Source organism: Ambystoma mexicanum, chromosome 6p (genome assembly GCF_040938575.1).
Source record: "Ambystoma mexicanum isolate Mex_15411 chromosome 6p, UKY_AmexF1_1, whole genome shotgun sequence".
Classification (NCBI taxonomy): Eukaryota; Metazoa; Chordata; class Amphibia; order Caudata; family Ambystomatidae; genus Ambystoma; species Ambystoma mexicanum.
Genome location: NC_090935.1, coordinates 93,438,651 through 93,459,271, shown reverse-complemented (window position 1 = coordinate 93,459,271; position 20,621 = coordinate 93,438,651).

Below are 20,621 nucleotides of genomic sequence, written 5' to 3'. Positions count from 1 at the left end.
TTTTATTTTTGTATTTGTATAGCGCGCTACAACCCAAGGGCATAGAGGCGCTGAAAGGGCATCGAGGCGCTGAATAGATTTTATTATCCATATGGGAGTTTTTATGACTAAATACATGGATTCTTATAAGATGCATATAGAAGTGAATTGACTTTTTTCACTTCTGAACAAGAGAGGAACGGTTTTACCATTTGTGGTGTGGGCATGTAATAGTTGCTTTTGTCTTGCTCTGCCTTACACCTAAATTGAAGCAGTTGAATCCCGACCTCTTAGTTTACATATATAGGAGTGTTTCCCAGGTGTGGTCGGCTTTCATTTGAACCTGGGGTTCCTATTTGTGTTTGATGCCCAGCAGCAAAAGGTCATATGAAAATATGTTCCCTTGGCAAATGCTTTTTTGTCATGTGTGGTTTTTTACAATCGTGAACGACAAGCCTGAATAGAAATGGCATATTTCAGGTTGACGTCCCGTGACGTCACTTCCCAATGCTCGCCAGAGTCCCCCCGCTTTTTATTTTGGGACTTGTGCCTTGATCGGAAGGCGGGGCGAAACATCAGTAGAGGAGGGTGAGAGCGTCATGGAAGTGGCCGTGATAGAAGAGGAGAAACATGAGGGCACAGACCCAGTCAATCAGCAGAAGAAGGCTGCAGCAGGCCAGGATGGTGGCAGGGAGGGCAAGCAGCCGGGAGGAGGAACGAGAGCGGGCAGGGGAGGTTACTACAGGATTGGAGAGGAAATGAGGGGAGACTAGGAAGGGACACGGGAAAGGCCAGACCCACAGGGACCCTTCTCCGTCTCCCACTCTGCAGTCCGTGGGAGGCCTTTCCTGGTCACCAGTCTTCAAGATATTCTATATCCTAGTGGAGAGTCTTGGGTATAGGACCATTGCAAGCCCTCGACTATAGAGAGACTATGGAGAAGGGTTTGGGTACCCCTCAGTTTGGACAAGCTATTCCAGTTCAGGACACCCTCAGAATCCTGCAACTCCCAGGGTGTGAGGGAACCCTCACTAGGGACCACTGGGAGACACGATGGAAGATGGGAAGCCCGCGGGCGCAACAAGTCAACAGAACATTGCGGGATGTCTTCACCCTTTGACATCCAGGTATTGATTCTTCTTGAGACAAGGGCCCTCATTCCAACGCAGGTGGTAAGTTCCCTTCTTTACCACCATGGTTTAAACTCTGTTTACACCATGGTGGATGGAGGATTTACCACCCCATTCCAAGGTGAGTGGGGCGGTAAATCCCCAATCCCCATTTACCCTTCCCCATTCCCATTTTTGCCCGATAGGGCATAATGGGAGTGGGGAAGGCGCTAATTACGGCACCATAAATTACGGTGCAGTAATTAGCGCCAAGGACGCTTAGCGCCTTGGTACTTAACGCCTGCTAAAAGCAGGTGTTAAGGTGGAAATCAGGCATAAAGGGTTAACGCCTGGGTTGGAATGAGGGCCAAGGAATCGCTTCGCTGAAGATACATTTTATCAATATCATCTCTCCACACCGGCTTCATGGTCTTCAATGTGGGACGTCTATGCCTTCTGCCTTTCCCTTTTCTTCCCTAGATCTAGGGGCTGAGGAAGGCATACTGAACCTTGTGCCATGGTGTCTCACTTCCTTATCCTGGTTTCTGTAAGTGCCTAGAGAATCTTGTGAGTATTCTCATCTTCAGTTCCATTTCCTCCACAGTAGCAATCAGGGAGGTCAGGTCTGAATTGAGTACCAGATACTTCAATAATTAATGAATTCATATTTTATTACGCGCCTAATACTAGCGACCAGTCTCTAAGCACAGGGCCGGGATTCAAACCTGTGTCGCTTCCAAGACAAACGTGTTGCCCCTGAGCTGTCCTCCCAGCCTGGGTTCATTGAATATTATCTAATGACAATTTTTCTCAAATATGTTCCTCGTAGTGTTCCGTCATACACATAGAGGTTACATGTGTCATTGCACTATTCCAGTCTTGAATGAATAATCCCTCTCGCTGTCATGAGTGCAGGTTTGGAATCCTTTAAAGACACTGAGTCAAGTATTATCCCTACCACCCTTCTGGCTTGGCCATGACTATGTTATACCATAGGGGTGTTTTGGAAAGTAAAGGGTAATGGGTTATGAAGGTTTTGATAACACAGCTGCCTTATCACAAATTATGAGCATACTAGCTGTTCCCGGCGTAACATATGCCGTTCTAGCATATATGTCACTTCTGTCCCCCTACTTAAATATCAGAATTACCACTGATCGCTTCCAGGAAAGGGAGCCTAGGTCCCTGTGACGTATTAATAGTCAGATGGAATGGGAGGTATGTGCAGTATAAGAACAGTATCTAAGTTCCATCGATCACACAGGCCTCTATAATGAGTCTTTGTAGACACGTAATTGTAAAGCTTGTTCCATTACAGAGTGCCCATGATGGCATAAGATTGCGTAGTAGCATAATTACAGCACCTACTTTCAGTTTTAGCTCGTGAGAAGGAATTCGCCTTATAGCATTTCACTCTTTGGAGACTGAATCTTTGAGCCAGTAATTAACTGTTCATTGACAGTGGAACTGCCGTGCCCTGTGTAGAGAGAAGTGGGCGTGGAAAGAAATACCTTGAAATTATTCCAAATGTTTGTGATAGGGGAAGGTGAAGGTGACCATGTAGAACCATGCTCATTCTGTTTGTTAAAATGATACCTGTTGAAGCGGAAGGGCACACACACAGAGGTGCACTTTGCCATTTGGACAGCATAGGACAACCTAACACTGATAAATTGCGTCAGCTGAGTACGGAAACATACCTAAGCGTTTTATATATAAATAGATGTTTGCTTAGTCCAGGTGTGCATTTATTTAAATAGAAAAAACATTCTCTATGGTTAGTGTTGGTGGATTTTCTCTCCTTTCATCCTCCGGATGGACATGTTTCATTTTTCCGGTGCACTCCACAATGTTTGTATGTGATTTCTGTCATGAAAAGCAAGCTAGAAAGCAATGGAGATCTGTACAATAAAGGGAGTGGAAGACAGAGGGGAACAGCGTCTAAGGTTCCCCTTGTTAGTCTATTGTCCTCATGTGCCTGTGAAGTGTTCCTTGAAGAGCAGGGTCTTCAGATCTTTCTTGAATCGCAGGAGGGAGGTAGCCAGCCTAATGCTAGTGGGAAGGTTGTCCAGAGTGTGGGAGCCTAGCAGGAGGATGCCTGTCTTCTGGTCTTCTCCTTCTTGCACTTCTTGGATTGAGGTCTGCCAACGTGTTGGTCCATGGTGTCGAATTCTCCTCCTGAGACGGGGATATTATCAGTTAAGTATGATGGCATCTTGGAACTGAGACCTTGGTAGCTGATGCAGGCTCGCCTGAAGTTGATGCAAGCTTGGATGGGTAACCAGTGTCGTTTCTTGAGAGTGGGAGTGGGTGGGGTCAAACAATCAGAGTACATACGAGGTTTCACATTGTATTCATAAGCCTATGGCCAAACCCTTAACCGAGAATGGTTCAAACGAGAGTTTTCTTACAATTGCGGATCATCTCTGCGCAGATTGCAGAATAACTTTTAAAAGGTGTTCAATGAAGACCGGGCACAGCTTTACCAACATTCGATTTGTCTGCATGTCTTCAGAGCTGGTGCCCTCCAGAGGTAGGTTATTGGATGCCCTCAAGTCCTCAATAGCAGGTTTCCATTCCACTCACCCTCACGATCATAATGGACATCCCGGTCTAACACTTGGGGGGTTCTGGATGCATGTATTCAGCATGGTGGAATTTCCAACCCTATGCCCGAGGGGGCAACCAAGTTAAGAAGCGTGTTAACTAAACTCTTCTCCTTTCCAGATTGGGCGAATGGGGAGGTCAACATGGTTAGCTGTCTTCCCCATTGTATGGATACCATGAACACCTTATATGATTGTGCTTTGCAATGTATTCCCTTTATCTATCCTAAGCTAACCCTCAAGCAGGGGTGTTGCTAGGTCTGGAAAAGATCCGGGGATGCGCTAATGTTGGGACTCAAAGATAGCTAGACTTTTGGCTGTAGCCCCTGAGCTTCTACCCGGGGCTTTGACCAAAAGACTCGGGGCTCTAGCCCCCTCAGGCCTCCCCCCCTAGCAACGCCTCTGCCCTCAAGCACCATTGTCCTTGTACTGTCCTGCCCCAGAAGATCTCACAAATAATTAACAAATGCTTTCTAGCCCTCAAGCTCTCCAGGCAGAGAAGTGTGTACAGGTCCCGGGGACGCTTTGGGGTTAACACATACATGAATGACTGCGGCACTGCAAATATTGATAGGTCAGGTAGGGAAGACAGGCTCTTGGTTTACGTCCAGAGACAGGGTACCTTTTTCTTAATGAGAGGATGGGTCAGTCCCCACTCACGTGGTCATGTTTAATGAAAAGTGGTCCCTTTGAGTATCAGCATTATGCAGGAAAGCCTTCTCCCCATCAAGGGTGCACCTTCTGTGATAATTACTTCTCTTCAATTTAACTGCCATGGGCTCCCCCCCCCCCCCCCCCAGTGCCAAGTCCTTTTTTCCGGTGATTTTGCTATTTTGCCATTCAATGCCTTCTAACGTTTTCTGTTTCATTAACCCCTTAAGTGCCAAGGACGAGGTATCTCGTCCTTGGCAACAGGGAGGTAATCTCAAGGACGAGATACCTGGTTTGGTTTATTTTTCCGAATAACTTCCGGTCTTTACAAATAGTGGTTGAAGTTCTCTTATCAATTCTTTGAGCCAACCCAGTGATTTTTCTCCACAGTATATAAGGATTTGTTGTCCATTGTACCATATGCTTGAAGGTAATGTTGCTTTCTTCCTTCCTACAGATACCAAGGTACACGCCTGCCCATATTTCTCCAGTTTGTTCCACCATAGTCATATATCTTTCAATGTTATGTACAGCCATTTTTCCATTCCCAATAATAATATAGCCATATAGACTGAAGGAGGAGTCATTATCATGGGATAATGACCTGCTCTAAAGTTATGGCTTGGCTATAAATTGGGAAAGGGTCATAACCTCAAGCAATAATGACCCCTCCTAAGTGTCAAAAATGCTATTAGCTCATCAGCGCTAGTAGTAATAATGCTTTTGCAGTTGTGGAGGTGAAGTAAAACATGTTAGTTTAATAATGAATAGTACACAAAAACTATTAGTAAATACAATGAGGTTTCATTTTAAATGTGATTAACTAGGGTGTCTTTACAAAGAATCTTAATGTTAAACTTGATTGAACTGGGGTTTTTTTGTATGAGCTTGTATTAGGTGCAATGTTAAAGCGAACGAAGGAAGGAAAGAAGGAAGGGAGCGGGGAGGGAAGGAGGGAAGGAAGAAGGGAAGGAGGAAAGGAAGGAAGGAAGGAAGGAAGGAAGAAAGGAAGGAAGGAAGGAAGGAAGGAAGGAAGGAAGGAAGGAAGGAAGGAAGGAAGGAAGGAAGGAAGGAAGGAAGGAAGGAAGGAAGGAAGGAAGGAAGGAAGGAAGGAAGGAAGGAAGGAACGAACATTGCTTCAGCGGTAATAAAAAGAGGTTAACCCTCTCGGTGCGGGTTTCACACAATGCTGGTGTAAAGTCTAAATGATGGCCGTTCGCTCCTGTGTGTACTGTCTTTGCAGAAGCCCCCTCTCCCCCACCCATCACACGTTCCTTCCTCGCAGCCCCCGCAGGCCGTGCCCTCGGTAATCAGCCTGGCTGCCAACTGCCACTCAGAGCCCTCCTCGGTCAATTAGTGCCTAATCGCTGCATCTGCGCCATTAGAGGCACGTGCTCTCAATTAGCCCGCTTCACCCTGGGCACAGCCCGCTGCCAGCCAGGGCAGAGTGCTCGACACTGGCCCTCTCTGAGACGCGGGGCCCGTGACGGGGGTCAGCCAGAGCCACACAGCCTGCTCCCCGTCACACGCACAGTGAGGGCTGGGGAGGGGCTGCACTGTTTATTCGGGATCACACTGGCACTTTATGGGGTTTACATAAGTAACATATTCCTAAATAATTGTAAGGAAAAATAGAGTCTGGGCCGAACGCAAACAACTGGGGGCTCAAAAGCTCGTCCTTTCAAGGAAGTAGTGCATGTCCTCGCCAGGACCAGTGTTTTATAATCAGAAAGTGGTCCCTTTTATAGAATCCTGCTCTGGACTTAGGAGGTTTTGCGAGATTAATCTGAGCAAGGCCCTGTCCTTGCCCAAATGTGTGCCCCGGAAAGAGTTTTCTCTGACCTCACCATCTTGTCTGGTTTCCTGGAAGAGGGGGGCATTACACAGGAAACTCTATTGTGCCAACTCGGAACTGTAATTGACAAACATGTCAGCCTGTTGGGCAGTGAGGTGATTTAATCTTTAATCAGAGGTTAGACAAAAAAAGAAAAAAAAATGTCAAATGATTTGTCAGTGAATATTCACTGGATCTTAAAAGAAACATAATTACATATAAAGATAATACAGATATGTTGATATCTTCTATAAGTTGCACCACACAATTAAGTTATCACTCCACTAATTGTTGGTGTGTTCTTGTTGTAATTTTACCCTCAAATAGCAATAGGTTCATGAAAAATCTTCAGAAATGAAGCAAGTAGAGTTCGAAATAGAGTTCCGTCCTTGTCCTGGACTGTGTCCATGCCAATCCCTGAGAGTAAACCTCGACATGTTTCCCCGCTCTATGGTCTGAGCGGTTCTTCAGGAGGTCATGTAAATGCTGTTCTCCACGTTTGAAGAGATTTGACAGGTCTGATTTGTTTTTCCAAGTTAAAGATGGTTTGTAGGTCCTGTTTAGCAAAACAGGTGATAAATCCTTTGCTAAAGGGCCAGTTTGGCAAAAGAAACATCTTCTTAGTCTAAATGGTGTTTAGCTAAGAAGGATTGTCATTGGGTAACAGCAGGGAGGTTAATGAAGGTTAGATGTCTCATGAAAATAGGATGGGGGTCCTGCCCGCTTTGTATTAATGGTAAATTTTCAACATAAATCAGCTTTTTCCAAAGAAAGAGGTCTTGATTGAGCGATGTTGAGAAGCGTTGTGTGTCCCGATCGATGGTCTGGACATCCTTATATCGGGCAGTGGGTGGGTACGGGCAACCAGAGGATTTTAATATCAGTTTTTTAAAAAGAGATGTATTGAAATTATGAATTTTTTTATGTTAACCTGGAAAACTTGACATCGGACCGGTAGTGAGGAGGAAACTGTTTGAAAAGGATTCAGCACCATACTGCCTCCGTGTTACTTCGCGGTCATTAAATGTGAATAAATAAATAAATAAATAAGGATTGGAGTGGCACTAGTCACCAGGGTCAGACTGGGGCATAACATTGTCTCAGGCATCAACGAAAAAGTATCCCACCGTTGCAAATGGGAATTCATTCCTTTTGTGACGCTGTTTGAATAGTACCCAAGTGGGAGGTTTTTGATAAAATGGGATGCAAATTGTACATTTTAAAGAATATTTATTCAGCAACACTGGTCAAAACTATTAGCCACATAGGGAAGTAACTCACCAAACTGGCCCACATTGGCCAGAAAAGTGCCCCACTTTGACCCAAAAAACAGGCCCAGACCAGCATTTGGCGTTTTTGGTTCGGCCGTGGGCCTATTGCCCTGTAGGCCAGTCCCAGAATGACTGATGCCAGAAAGACATTTAAACTCTACTCTGATTTGAGCCTCGAAAACCAGAACGCTGCTCCTTTCTGGAGTTATATTAAGCCAGGACAGCTAACAGCTTATCAATTAGACTGATTGCCTTCTTCAGGTTCATGAAGTTGAATGATGTACCCTAAGCATGTTTGATGTTGAGGATTGTGTTAGCAATGTTTGTACTCATTTTTATTAGTGCTGTTTGAAATTCATATCTGATTTTAGAAGATGTATTTGACATTTGCTGTTTTCTATTGTATTGTTGCGTGCATAACGTTTGTAATAAGCCTATATACAATAAAAAAAAAGTTTGTTAAAACACTGGCACGGCGAGGGGTTCTGGAAGAGCTGTGGGCTGCAGGACTCAGCCAGGGAGCAGCACTGCACTGGTTCTGGAAGTGAGGGTTGGCACTTTTCTAGGCACCGAGGGCTGAAAGCCCAACCTAAGTCACACTGCGTATTACTGGCTCTATGAGCGCCGGGATTCCAGGCACTGACCCCGGGACTGCATGTGTTAGCCAGGGCCAGGGGAGCCGACTTATGAATTTCCGGGTGGGTGGGAGGGTGCCCAAATATAGGAAGGGACATCACCGGCAGTAATATGAGCGCATTTGCAAATAGTCGCCAACTTGGTGCGAGGGGGGGGAGTGCCGAAAATGGGACACATTGGCTAGCATGCATTGCATATACTAAAGTCAAGTAAGAAGGAGGTTCAAACCTTCCAGTTGCATTCCAGTAGGCCAACACTGCCCCTACTACACCCCTCTATAATCATCCAGGTTGTAGTAGCCCTCAAGAGGCAGAGCAACACAACTAGGATGGGAGAATGAAATGCCGTCCCATCCTGTGAGTGTGTCAAACCTCAGAGCAAAGACTGTGCGTGTGCCTCCTACCTTGGAGCACAATCTCACTAATTTGGTGCAAATCTTGCAAGTGGATGCATGGGAATCCCGTGTGTGTGTGTGTGGCTGCAGACCCCGGATCACATGCCCACTTCTTCAGTGTGAAATTCTGGCCAAGGTTCTTTGGGCAAGCATTCAGGATGGGTCTCACACCTATAAACAGTGTGATATATTGAGTGGCACCTCACTCTTTGGAACATAATATACCCGTTGCTGGTAATCTCACAACTGAACGTACGGTTTCACTCTTGGCCATCTCAGTGACCCCATATATATTAATGGAGACAGTCTCCCATCTGGGAAGACAATTATATTTCTGTTAAAACACTCTGAATTCTCACTCCAGTTTTCTCGATCTATAGATCCATACCCTATTCATTCATTGTGTGTACAGGGGTGATAACTTGTGTCTGAGAGAGCTCATTCTTTCATTCAGGAGAGATAAAGGGGTAGCAATCCCATGTATGTGGGGTCAGGCTCATTTTGCCCCATGGCCCCTCACTCCAGAATGAGTGAACAGGTTTTAAGACCCTGCTGATTCTGCTACCCTACAGGCTCGAGCCGTCTATCCCTTGCCCCATCACAGCTCCCAACATCCTGAGAGGCAGCTTATGGACAGCAGGCAGCTCGGGTCATGCCTGTTGCCAATTGAATGTAGCCAGATCTACTATTTAGACACTGGGAGAGTGCCATGAATCCAATTGGGGGTGAAGAAGCACTCAACATACAGAACACAATGGTATAGTGTTGCAGTCCTGCTGAGAAATGACAACTGGGTCTGTTTAAATGTAAAGCAGAGTGGCTGAGAAGTACTCGCACTGTGCCATTAAAAATAAAGCCGCTGTGGTGGGTGGAAGTGCTGCTTCGGTGGCATCAAGAGTATGCAATTCCCTGCGGGGTAGTGTTGGTCATTTCCTATTGAATTATAGCAGCCCTATTGAGAAGTGCCATTAAAAGTGAAGCTGTCCATTAGGCTGGATCAAGGCTGCCCCATAAAAGGTGTAGAAGCCTCTGTGAGAAGTGACAGTACTGTCCCAATGGTGAGAAGTGTAGTATTTTCACATTAACTATGCTTAAGCACTTTGGGTTATTGAATAGTGCTGCTACATTCTGAGTAATTCCATCCCTTTAAATATATTAGCTCTTATATAACCACGACAGTGTTGAGTTATTCTGATGATGATGAAGATGATATCAGACTTGCTCAATAGTTCTGGTTCTCTATCATTAAATGTACTTCAGATCTTCAGAGTCTCGGGAGGATAGCTCAGGGGCAACGTGCTTGCCTTGGAAGCAAGATGACATGAAGCAACACTGGTTCGATCCCTCGGTCCACACAACACAGGTTTGCTCCCTCTGTCCGCGCAACACAGGTTCACTCCCTCAGTCCGCGCTTAGAAACCTCTGGGTAGTACACGCATTATAAATAACCAATTAAAATTAAAATAAATAAATCTGCTGAGAAGTGCTGGGGCCTTGTCAATAAGAGTGTAGCAGCTCAACTGAGAAGTGCTGATGTTGTCCCATCAAAAGCATAGCAGCCCCACTAAGATGAACTAGCATTGCCTCAACAAAAGCATAGCATTACAATTATAGAAGCCCTGTTGCCAAGAGGTGTGCACAGATGTACAAATACATCCAACCCAAAAAGACTTTTTAGAAATTGAGGGACAGACTTGCTTTGCATCTGTGCCTCCATGTCTAAAAATTGTTTTGGGTCGGGTGTACCGCTGCATCTGTTCACCCCTCTTGCCAAGAGGGGTGCACAGATGTACAAATACACCCAACCCAAAACGATTTTTAGAAATTGAGGGACAGACTTGCTTTGCATCTGTGCCTCCATGTCTAAAAATTGCTTTGGGTTGGGTGTACCTCTACATGCGTGCACCTCTACATCAGCCCTGACTTCATTCTGCCAGGGGTGCCGGCCCCTGGAGCACCCGCGTACTCGGCGCCCCTGGCCAGGGCCACACTGCACGTCACTGACACAAAGGGGTCGATCCATGAATCAGTGCACAGTCACTTTGCACTGCCAACAAACACCCTGATTCACACAGTGGTGCAAAGTGTATTTTTCCAGTGCAAAGTGTCTTTGCACTGGTGCAAAAACGGAGCAAAGTCCCTATGCACTGCAGAAATACACTTTGCACCGCCCTGTGAATCAGGGTGTTCGTTGGCAGTGCAAAGCCACTTTGCACCATGCTGAAAGTTCCATGAGTCGGGCTCTAAGTGATCTTGGAAGTCACAGCGTCAGCCAGAAGTACTGCACAGGGGAGACGCCATGAGGCACAGGGACCAGGGCACTGAGTCGGGCGCTTCAGTGCCCAGCCAGGGCACACAGCAGCTCGTGTCGCCAACACGCGAACACACTGAGGGTTTGAGGCCAAGAAAATGTGCCCAGGAGCTGCAGGGCACAGCTAATGCCACAGTGTGCGTGCCACTGAGGCTTGGCCTACAAGGGGGCACGGGCGCAGTCACCACTCGCCTGCAAACCTGGCATTAGGGTCCAGTGGAGAGGGCAGCTCTTCATCAGTGGTAAATGGCACCAAGGCTCCCTAATTTGGTGTTATTATTTTGCTGATATGAGCGAGGGGGGGGGGGCTTCCATCTGAATGCCCCAGGTAACCCCCACCAGTTGTTTACTGGAATCTGCACGTTCTCTCGAGGTCCTTAAATAGAGTCGCAACATGTTTTTGAAGTCTTGCATCATTTAGCATTCCGTTCGATTAAGCTACAATCATACCCTCTTTGCTCAACACATTTCTGCCCGGATCAATGTATTCATCAGGATGCGTTATTATGTGGTTTAATTTAGCTGAGAAGATAGGTGGTCAGTCAAGGGCAAAAACTGCAGGCTGGGCTAAAGTCCCAGCTTCTCCACAAGTGTGTGACCTTGGGCAAACATCATTTTCTCTTACTGGACCATTATCTGCAAACATTATGAATCCATAAAAGTGATCGTTTTTATTTTTTTATTTTTTATTATGGTATGGTTTACATAAAACCGTTCACAATTTAATAAAACAGATATATGTACAAACACCATTTGGAGAAGAAAAAAAGCAGTTTGAACATCACCCAACAACATTTCTGTTGCAAAAATAACGGATGAGTCAGTAAAACATTACATTACTTTGAGAGAAAAAAAAATGTAAATAATTTGTCAAGAAGCTCAAAAGCTCACAGAGAAAATGCTAAAGGGCTGGCATCAGTGCAACATTCTCACCCCACATCAATCTTGCTCCAAATAGATCCCTGGAGGACCCAAGATCAGACGAGACATTGCCCTTGAAGTGTGGAGTTCTGACGGAATTTAAATTCGGACAAATGGTTACCCAATGTATTTGTATTTGTATTTGGTTTATTTGTATAGTGCGCCTGGCCCAAAAGCATCTGAGCGCATATCTTAAGGTTACTTGCAGTAGCATACATAAACAGAGGAAGCAAATATATAACATTATACATATCCAAATGACATGCAGTAACATTTACAAAGCTGTTTGTCAGGACAGCAGAGCAAAGCAACAGAGGGCAGCGTAGCTTGTTAAGAGCAATGTGTCAGGTGTTAGCTTTGACAGTCCTGCGCTACAAGCCAGGGTTTAGCTTTACTTTTGAAGGAGTGGAATGAGGGTTCAGATCGGAGTGGATTAGGAAGCGAATTCCACAATGTCTCAAAGTTGGTTCCATGTGTTAATATCCCCGCAAAAATATTGTGATACACAAATATCAACATATTTTTGCGGCGATATTGACCCATGCACCCTACGGGGGACACCCCCACAATCCCCGCATTATTATTATTTTTTTTAAATTGTATTTATTGTTTTCGAATACAAACATAAAACCTGGATTTCAACAATACCCCCCACAACTCCCTCCCCCCCCCCTCCTGCCACCCCCAGAAGATCTTCTTGGTGTCTTTCAGTATGGGAAAGTCTTATGCACTGAAAATGTCTGTTATTTTGATTTTATGGGGGCACCATTGTTCCATATAGTCGGAGTGCAAGTAGTCTTGGACCGTTCCCCATTGCTTTGTGAAGAATCTGCTTGAACCCTGAGTTGTATGCATTAGCTTTTCCATTGCCATTTGTGACCAGACCTTCTGGGGCCATGTGTAGGCTAGTGGAGGGTCTCGCTTTTTCCAATTTTGGGCTATTGCTGGCCATGCCACTATGACCAATCCCATGAAGCTCCTCCAATGTGACTTTGTGTATTTCCTGGCTGCCGTGTCTTTCATTCCGCATAGCCACACCCTCTCCCCCAACTGCTCTGCATCTGGAAACATTTTTCCCATCTGAGTCTTTACCTCAGACCAGAAACCCTTGATCCCTTTGCAATCCCACCAAATGTGTTTCCACGTTCCAACTTCTGCGCAGCCTCTACAGCATAGGTTAGGTGTTTGAGGGTACATTGTGTGTAGTCTCTCTGGTGTGTAGTGCCATTGGGTTACTACTTTTACCCACATCTCCCTCGTTTGAACAGATCGGGTCATTTTTGGGATGTTATTCCATAAGTCCACACATTGTTGTTTTGGGATATCCTCCCCCAGTGTTTTCCCCCATTTGATCATGTAGGCCCACTTGACTTCTTTGTCTTGGGGGTTTATAAAGGTGTATAGTGTCGAGACCAACCTCCTAGACCCCGTGTTGGTTATTACATATTTTTTTAACAGAGTGAGGTCCCTTGTTGCCGCCCTTTTGACTTCTGGTGTCGCCACCCAGTGCCTGAGCTGGTCATATTTATACCTATCCCCTTCTGTTAGGTTCAGTAGAGATTTACATGCCTTGAACGTTCTAATTTCCTTGTCCTGAAACATTTCCCCAATTTTCCTACACCCAGCCGTTTCCCATTTCTCAAAGGCCCCTCGCCCCATCCCTGGTGGGAATTGGGGGTTCCGGCAGATGGGTGTGAAGGGGTCTTCCACCGTAGTCATGATACCCCTACGCGTTTGTTCGTCCCAGGCCTCTAAGGTGGTCATCATGACTACGCTGATGTGGGGGTTGGGGTACCTGTGCTGTTTTGCTTTCCACAGGAGTTCCACCAATGGGGTTCTGGTGGCTGCCCTATCTTGTGTCCCCCATATTGTTTGTGGGTCTTCCCCCAGCCATTCCCCCTGCATTATTTTAAAATGCGCAGGGGCCGCCCCTGCACCCCTGCTCCCACAAATTATCCCCCCCAAATGGCGAGACAAACGCCCATATGTACGGCAATATTTTTGGTGGGGATATTTTGTAAGGATACCTCAAAGTTTCCATGGTATCTGGACACTTACAAAACCCACAATCGGTATCTTGCACCAGTGAGGATTTCCAGAGCCTGGTTCGTTCCCTTGTGGGTAAAAACACAAATACATTGAGGTCCAATATGAAGTTATCCCTTTGACAGGGAAACTTAGCATATTCCCTGTACGAGCGATAGATGTTGAAATGCTCAAGTGTTACCAGCCAGTCATACCTAAACAGTTTAATTTTAGAAGTCCTAGGATGAATAATGAGTTCCTCCTCTGAAGAACCAATACACTGTAGAAGATCAAACATTTTACACCTAAATACATTGATCGATTCAACAGAAAATTCTGTAACCATTCTCCCAAGATCCCAGTAAAGAGAACTGGGAGGAGGTGAAATTATTTTAACATAGTTCGATAACTGTCTCCAAAGGTACCGATATTGAAGGGATTTTAAAAACCAACTCAAGTCTCATAATGACATTAAGTACCAAGGAAGCAAAACCCAAGACCTCTTTCCACAACTGGCCATGGTGGACATTCAAGCAATTGCCTAGATCTACGGTGGACATGTCGAGACCATAAAGCAAAACTGGTCCGATCTTCATAGAGTAATATCTAAATATTGGTAGGGTGATAAATGTACATAATTGAGAGTAAAGACGTTTCAATTGGGAGACAAGGGGACGAAGCTTGGCCTTCAACGATGCCTTCCACAAACCCAGAGAACACATGTTAGTAGAATTGTAGCCAAGATATCGCAGAGAAAACACTCTGTCCAGTCTATGGATTCCCAAAACCCAATACATCGTTTTTGGTTTGGAGTTGTAAAAAAAATACCAATTGTAGACTTTAAACCATTGACCTGTAGATTATCGGCAGAGCCATATTGAGAGAACATGTCAAGTTTCCTCTGTAAACCCAAGGCTGTTCTATTGAAAAAAATACAAGGTCACCCGCAAAGGCCATCCAATGTAACTTTAAATGTCCCAACTGGACAGGAAAGGTGTTGCTACCTGGCCACGGCTGATCCATATCACTGACATTTATGTTAAATAAGACAGGTGCTAGTCCGCAGCCTTGTTTTAATCCGATTGAAGTTTCAATTGTGCTGGACAGGGAACCTCCTTTAGTGAGACTGATCTTCACTGGCGTGTTTTTGTGTAGCAGTGCCATGGAGTGGACCAATTTTCGGGGGTACCTTATGACCGAGTAATATCATCCAAAGAGAATGTATCTAACAGGTCATAATAACAGGATCAGTTCATAATAACAGGATCAAAAGCGCTGCACATGTCTAAGGGCGCCATGTAGAGTGGCCCAGTTCATAATAACAGGATCAAAAGCGCTGCACATGTCTAAGGACGCCATGTAGAGTGGCCCAGGTCATAATAACAGGATCAAAAGCGCTGCACATGTCTAAGGACGCCATGTAGAGGGGCCCAGGTCATAATAACAGGATCAAAAGCGCTGCACATTTCTAAGGAAGCCATGTAGAGTGGCCCAGTTCATAATAACAGGATCAAAAGCGCTGCACATGTCTAAGGGCGCCATGTAGAGTGGCCCAGTTCATAATAACAGGATCAAAAGCGCTGCACATGTCTAAGGACGCCATGTAGACTGGCCCAGTTCATAATAACAGGATCAAAAGCACTGCACATGTCTAAGGACGCCATGTAGACTGGCCCAGTTCATAATAACAGGATCAAAAGCGCTGCACATGTCTAAGGACGCCATGTAGACTGGCCCAGTTCATAATAACAGGATCAAAAGCGCTGCACATTTCTAAGGACGCCATGTAGAGCGGCCCAGTTCATAATAACATGCTCAAAAGCGCTGCACATGTCTAAGGACGCCGTGTAGACCGGCCCAGTTCATAAGAACAGGATCAAAAGCGCTGCACATGTCTAAGGACGCCATGTAGACCGGCCCAGGTCATAATAACAGGATCAAAAGCGCTGCACATGTCTAAGGACGCCGTGTAGACCGGCCCAGTTCATAAGAACAGGATCAAAAGCGCTGCACATGTCTAAGGACGCCGTGTAGACCGGCCCAGTTCATAAGAACAGGATCAAAAGCGCTGCACATGTCTAAGGACGCCGTGTAGACCGGCCCAGGTCATAAGAACAGGATCAAAAGCGCTGCACATGTCTAAGGACGCCATGTAGAGTGGCCCAGTTCATAAGAACAGGATCAAAAGCGCTGCACATGTCTAAGGACGCCGTGTAGACCGGCCCAGTTCATAATAACAGGATCAAAAGCGCTGCACATGTCTAAGGACGCCGTGTAGACCGGCCCAGTTCATAAGAACAGGATCAAAAGCGCTGCACATGTCTAAAGACGCCGTGTAGACCGGCCCAGTTCATAAGAACAGGATCAAAAGCAATGCACATGTCTAGGGACGCCATGTAGACCGGCCCAGTTCATAAGAGCGGCCCAGTTCATAATAACAGGATCAAAAGCACTGCACATGTCTAAGGACGCCATGTAGACTGGCCCAGTTCATAATAACAGGATCAAAAGCGCTGCACATGTCTAAGGACGCCATGTAGACTGGCCCAGTTCATAAGAACAGGATCAAAAGCGCTGCACATGTCTAAAGACGCCGTCTAGACCGGCCCAGTTCATAATAACAGGATCAAAAGCACAGCACATGTCTAAAGACGCCATGTAGACCGGCCCAGTTCCTAATAACAGGATCAAAAGCACTGCACATGTCTAAGGACGCCATGTAGACCGGCCCAGTTCATAATAACAGGATCAAAAGCAATGCACATGTCTAAGGACGCCATGTAGACCGGCCCAGTTCATAATAACAGGATCAAAAACAATGCACATGTCTAAGGACGCCATGTAGACCGGCCCAGTTCATAAGAACAGGATCAAAAGCGCTGCACATGTCTAAAGACGCTGTGTAGACCGGCCCAGTTCATAATAACAGGATCAAAAGCACAGCACATGTCTAAAGACGCCATGTAGGCCGGCCCAGTTCCTAATAACAGGATCAAAAGCACTGCACATGTCTAAGGACGCCATGTAGACCGGCCCAGTTCATAATAGCAGGATCAAAAGCAATGCACATGTCTAAGGACGCCATGTAGACCGGCCCAGTTCATAATAACAGGATCAAAAGCAATGCACATGTCTAAGGACGCCATGTAGACCGGCCCAGTTCATAAGAGCGGCCCAGTTCATAATAACAGGATCAAAAACACTGCACATGTCTAAAGACGCCGTGTAGACCGGCCCAGTTCATAATAACATGCTCAAAAGCGCTGCACATGTCTAAGGACGCCATGTAGACTGGGCCAGTTCATAATAACAGGATCAAAAGCACTGCACATGTCTAAGGACGCCATGTAGACTGGCCCAGTTCATAAGACCGGCCCAGTTCATAATAACAGGATCAAAAGCAATGCACATGTCTAAGAACGCCATGTAGACCGGCCCAGTTCATAAGACCGGCCCAGTTCATAATAACAGGATCAAAAGCACTGCACATGTCTAAGGACGCCATGTAGACCGGCCCAGTTCATAATAACAGGATCAAAAGCAATGCACATGTCTAAGGACGCCATGTAGACCGGCCCAGTTCATAAGAGCGGCCCAGTTCATAATAACAGGATCAAAAGCAATGCACATGTCTAAGGACGCCATGTAGAGGGGCCCAGTTCATAATAACAGGATCAAAAGCAATGCACATGTCTAAGGACGCCATGTAGACCGGCCCAGTTCAGAAGAGCGACCCAGTTCATAATAACAGGATCAAAAGCAATGCACATGTCTAAGGACGCCATGTAGAGGGTCCCAGTTCATAATAACAGGATCAAAAGCAATGCACATGTCTAAGGACGCCATGTAGACGGGCCCAGTTCATAAGAGCGGCCCAGTTCATAATAACAGGATCAAAAGCAATGCACATGTCTAAGGACGCCATGTAGACCGGCCCAGTTCATAAGAGCGGCCCAGTTCATGATAACAGGATCAAAAACACTGCACATGTCTAAAGACGCCATGTAGACCGGCCCAGTTCATAAGAGCGGCCCAGTTCATAATAACAGGATCAAAAGCAATGCACATGTCTAAGGACGCCATGTAGACCGGCCCAGTTCATAAGAGCGGGCCAGTTCATAAGAACAGGATCAAAAGCACTGCACATGTCTAAGGACGCCATGTAGACCGGCCCAGTTCATAATAACAGGATCAAAAGCAATGCACATGTCTAAGGACGCCATGTAGACCGGCCCAGTTCATAAGAGCGGCCCAGTTCATAATAACAGGATCAAAAGCACAGCACATCTCTAAAGACGCTGTGTAGAGCGGCCGAGTTCCTAATAACAGGATCAAAAGCACAGCACATGTCTAAGGACGCCATGTAGACCGTCTCAGGTCATAATAACAGGATCAAAAGCACTGCACATGTCTAAAGACGCTGTGTAGACCGGCCCAGTTCATAATAACAGGATCAAAAGCACTGCACATGTCTAAGGACGCCATGTAGACCGGCCCAGTTCCTAATAACAGGATCAAAAGCACTGCACATGTCTAAGGACGCCATGTAGACCGGCCCAGTTCATAAGAGCGGCCCAGTTCATAATAGCAGGATCAATAGCGCTGCACATCTCTAAAGACGCCATGTAGACCGGCCCAGTTCCTAATAACAGGATCAATAGCGCTGCACATCTCTAAAGACGCCATGTAGACCGGCCCAGTTCATAAGAGCGGCCCAGTTCATAATAGCAGGATCAATAGCGCTGCACATCTCTAAAGACGCTGTGTAGAGCGGCCCAGTTCAGGGTTTTTGCAACAATTTGTTGAAAGTGAGCCTCCAAAGTGGCATTGACGGAAGCCCCCATTTTCGGTCTGAAACCCACCTGATAGGGTGTCAAGATGCCAAGTTTATGACGGGCGACATTCAAATCTCTTAACAGAAGTGAAGCAGTGTTGTAAAGCAGCTTCCAGAATAACCAGCCGGCTCAGTGGTATGGGTGGCTCATTAGTTTATTGCTTCCAGCTGCATCAGGTAATCAGATCACATCCCACCACCCATCAAGATCAAGAGAGATACTGGTGGAGCGCCCACTGGCTCCCACCACCCGTCAAGAGAGGCGCTCACCCGTCAAGAGAGAAACTGGGGAGCGCCCACTGGCTCCCACCACCCGTCAAGAGAGAAACTGGTGGAGCGCCCACTGGCTCCCACCACCCGTCAAGAGAGAAACTGGTGGAGCGCCCACTGGCTTCCACCACCCGTCAAGAGAGATACTGGTGGAGCGCCCACTGGCTCCCACCACCCGTCAAGAGAGATACAGGTGGAGCGCCCACTGGCTCCCACCACCCATCAAGAGAGATACTGGTGGAGAGCCCACTGGCTCCCACCACCCATCAAGAGAGATACTGGTGGAGAGCCCACTGGCTCCCACCACCCATCAAGAGAGATACTGGTTGGCTCCCGCCACCCATCAAGAGAGATACTGGTTGGCTCCCGCCACCCATCAAGAGAGATACTGGTGGAGAGCCCACTGGCTCCCACCACCCATCAAGAGAGATACTGGTGGAGAGCTCACTGGCTCCCACCACCAAGGCTACATCCTCATCACCTGCCCAGGAGGCATCTAATAAGGGTATAGGCCTGTAAGGGCCAGATTTGCTGGAGTCACCCTTTATGACAGTCTATTGTGTCAGCATTTTAAAAAAAGACTCAATCCTATTTCTGTAGACTGTGTGTAAAGGGTTGCTCCATTAATGATGTGGGTGACCATTCATGTGTCCATCAGAACGTTATTTCTAGCTGATTATTAAACTCTTATAATGTATTGATATTGATATTGATGTTTTATTTCTATCGCGCTCGTACACAAGTGTTTCTGAGCGCGACAAGGCAAGGGAGGGGAACAGGGGAGAACAAAACAACGATCTTACTAGGCCCAGTGACATTGAGAACGCGCAAGTGCATGGGAGTGGGAGAGGGGGAAAGTGCATGGAAGGGGGGAGAAGTGCAGAGTGCGGAGCAAAGGAAAACAGATAAATAACAATAAATAAATAATAAAGGCAACAAACAGTGATAGAGCAGCCAGCAATTGGCAAGTGCTAGTTTTAAGGCAGCAGACAGGGAAGGTCTGATAAGTGCAGGAAGAAAAGGGGGGGCTGTATGGGTACAGATACAGACCCCAGTACAAGGGGTGGCCCCGAGGCAGTGCGGGAGGGTGGCAGGGTGAGCAGGTACCTGAGCCCAGTGGACAGAGGGTGGCCAGGTGCACGGTGTCAAGAGAGAACAGATCAGCAGGGTAGAGGGGGAGCGAAGGCAGACGCAAAGAGGAAGGTCTTGAGGTGCTTCCGGAACCGAAGATGGTTCTCCTCAAGTTTTAGAGTGGCAGGGAGGCTGTTCCAGAGGGAGGACCCGTGATGCAGTAAAGTGTCACTTCTTGTGATGTCATTTCAGTCCTGGCACCTCCAGGATGTGACTACATATGCCCCCCAAACCTCCACCCCTTCTTCTGCTGCTCGGGGCCCCACACGCCTGGCGCTGGCTCTGACCACACTGCACGTGCCCCTGAAGCTTTACGGTACCATGAGACATGCCCGCGGAGCAGCAGGGGTGAGTGGCACTTTGAGCTGGGGTGTCACAGGACAGAGCTAGGAAGCTGCGGTGCAGGACTCACACATCACAGCACTGAGCGCTGGGGCTCGTGGGGCTTCACACTCAGCCGGCTGGAAGGGTACAAGGAGCTCAGCAGGCTTCTGTGGTTAGCCAGGGGCACACTGCACGTGCCAGGGCCCCGGTGGGTGTTGAGACTCGCACTGCAGAAGGCAGGAGTACACTGAGGGCGCCCAGGCGGGGAACTGCAGGGCATCTCGAACGTGTTACTAATACTGTAGGGCCTGTGGCTCGGGAGGCG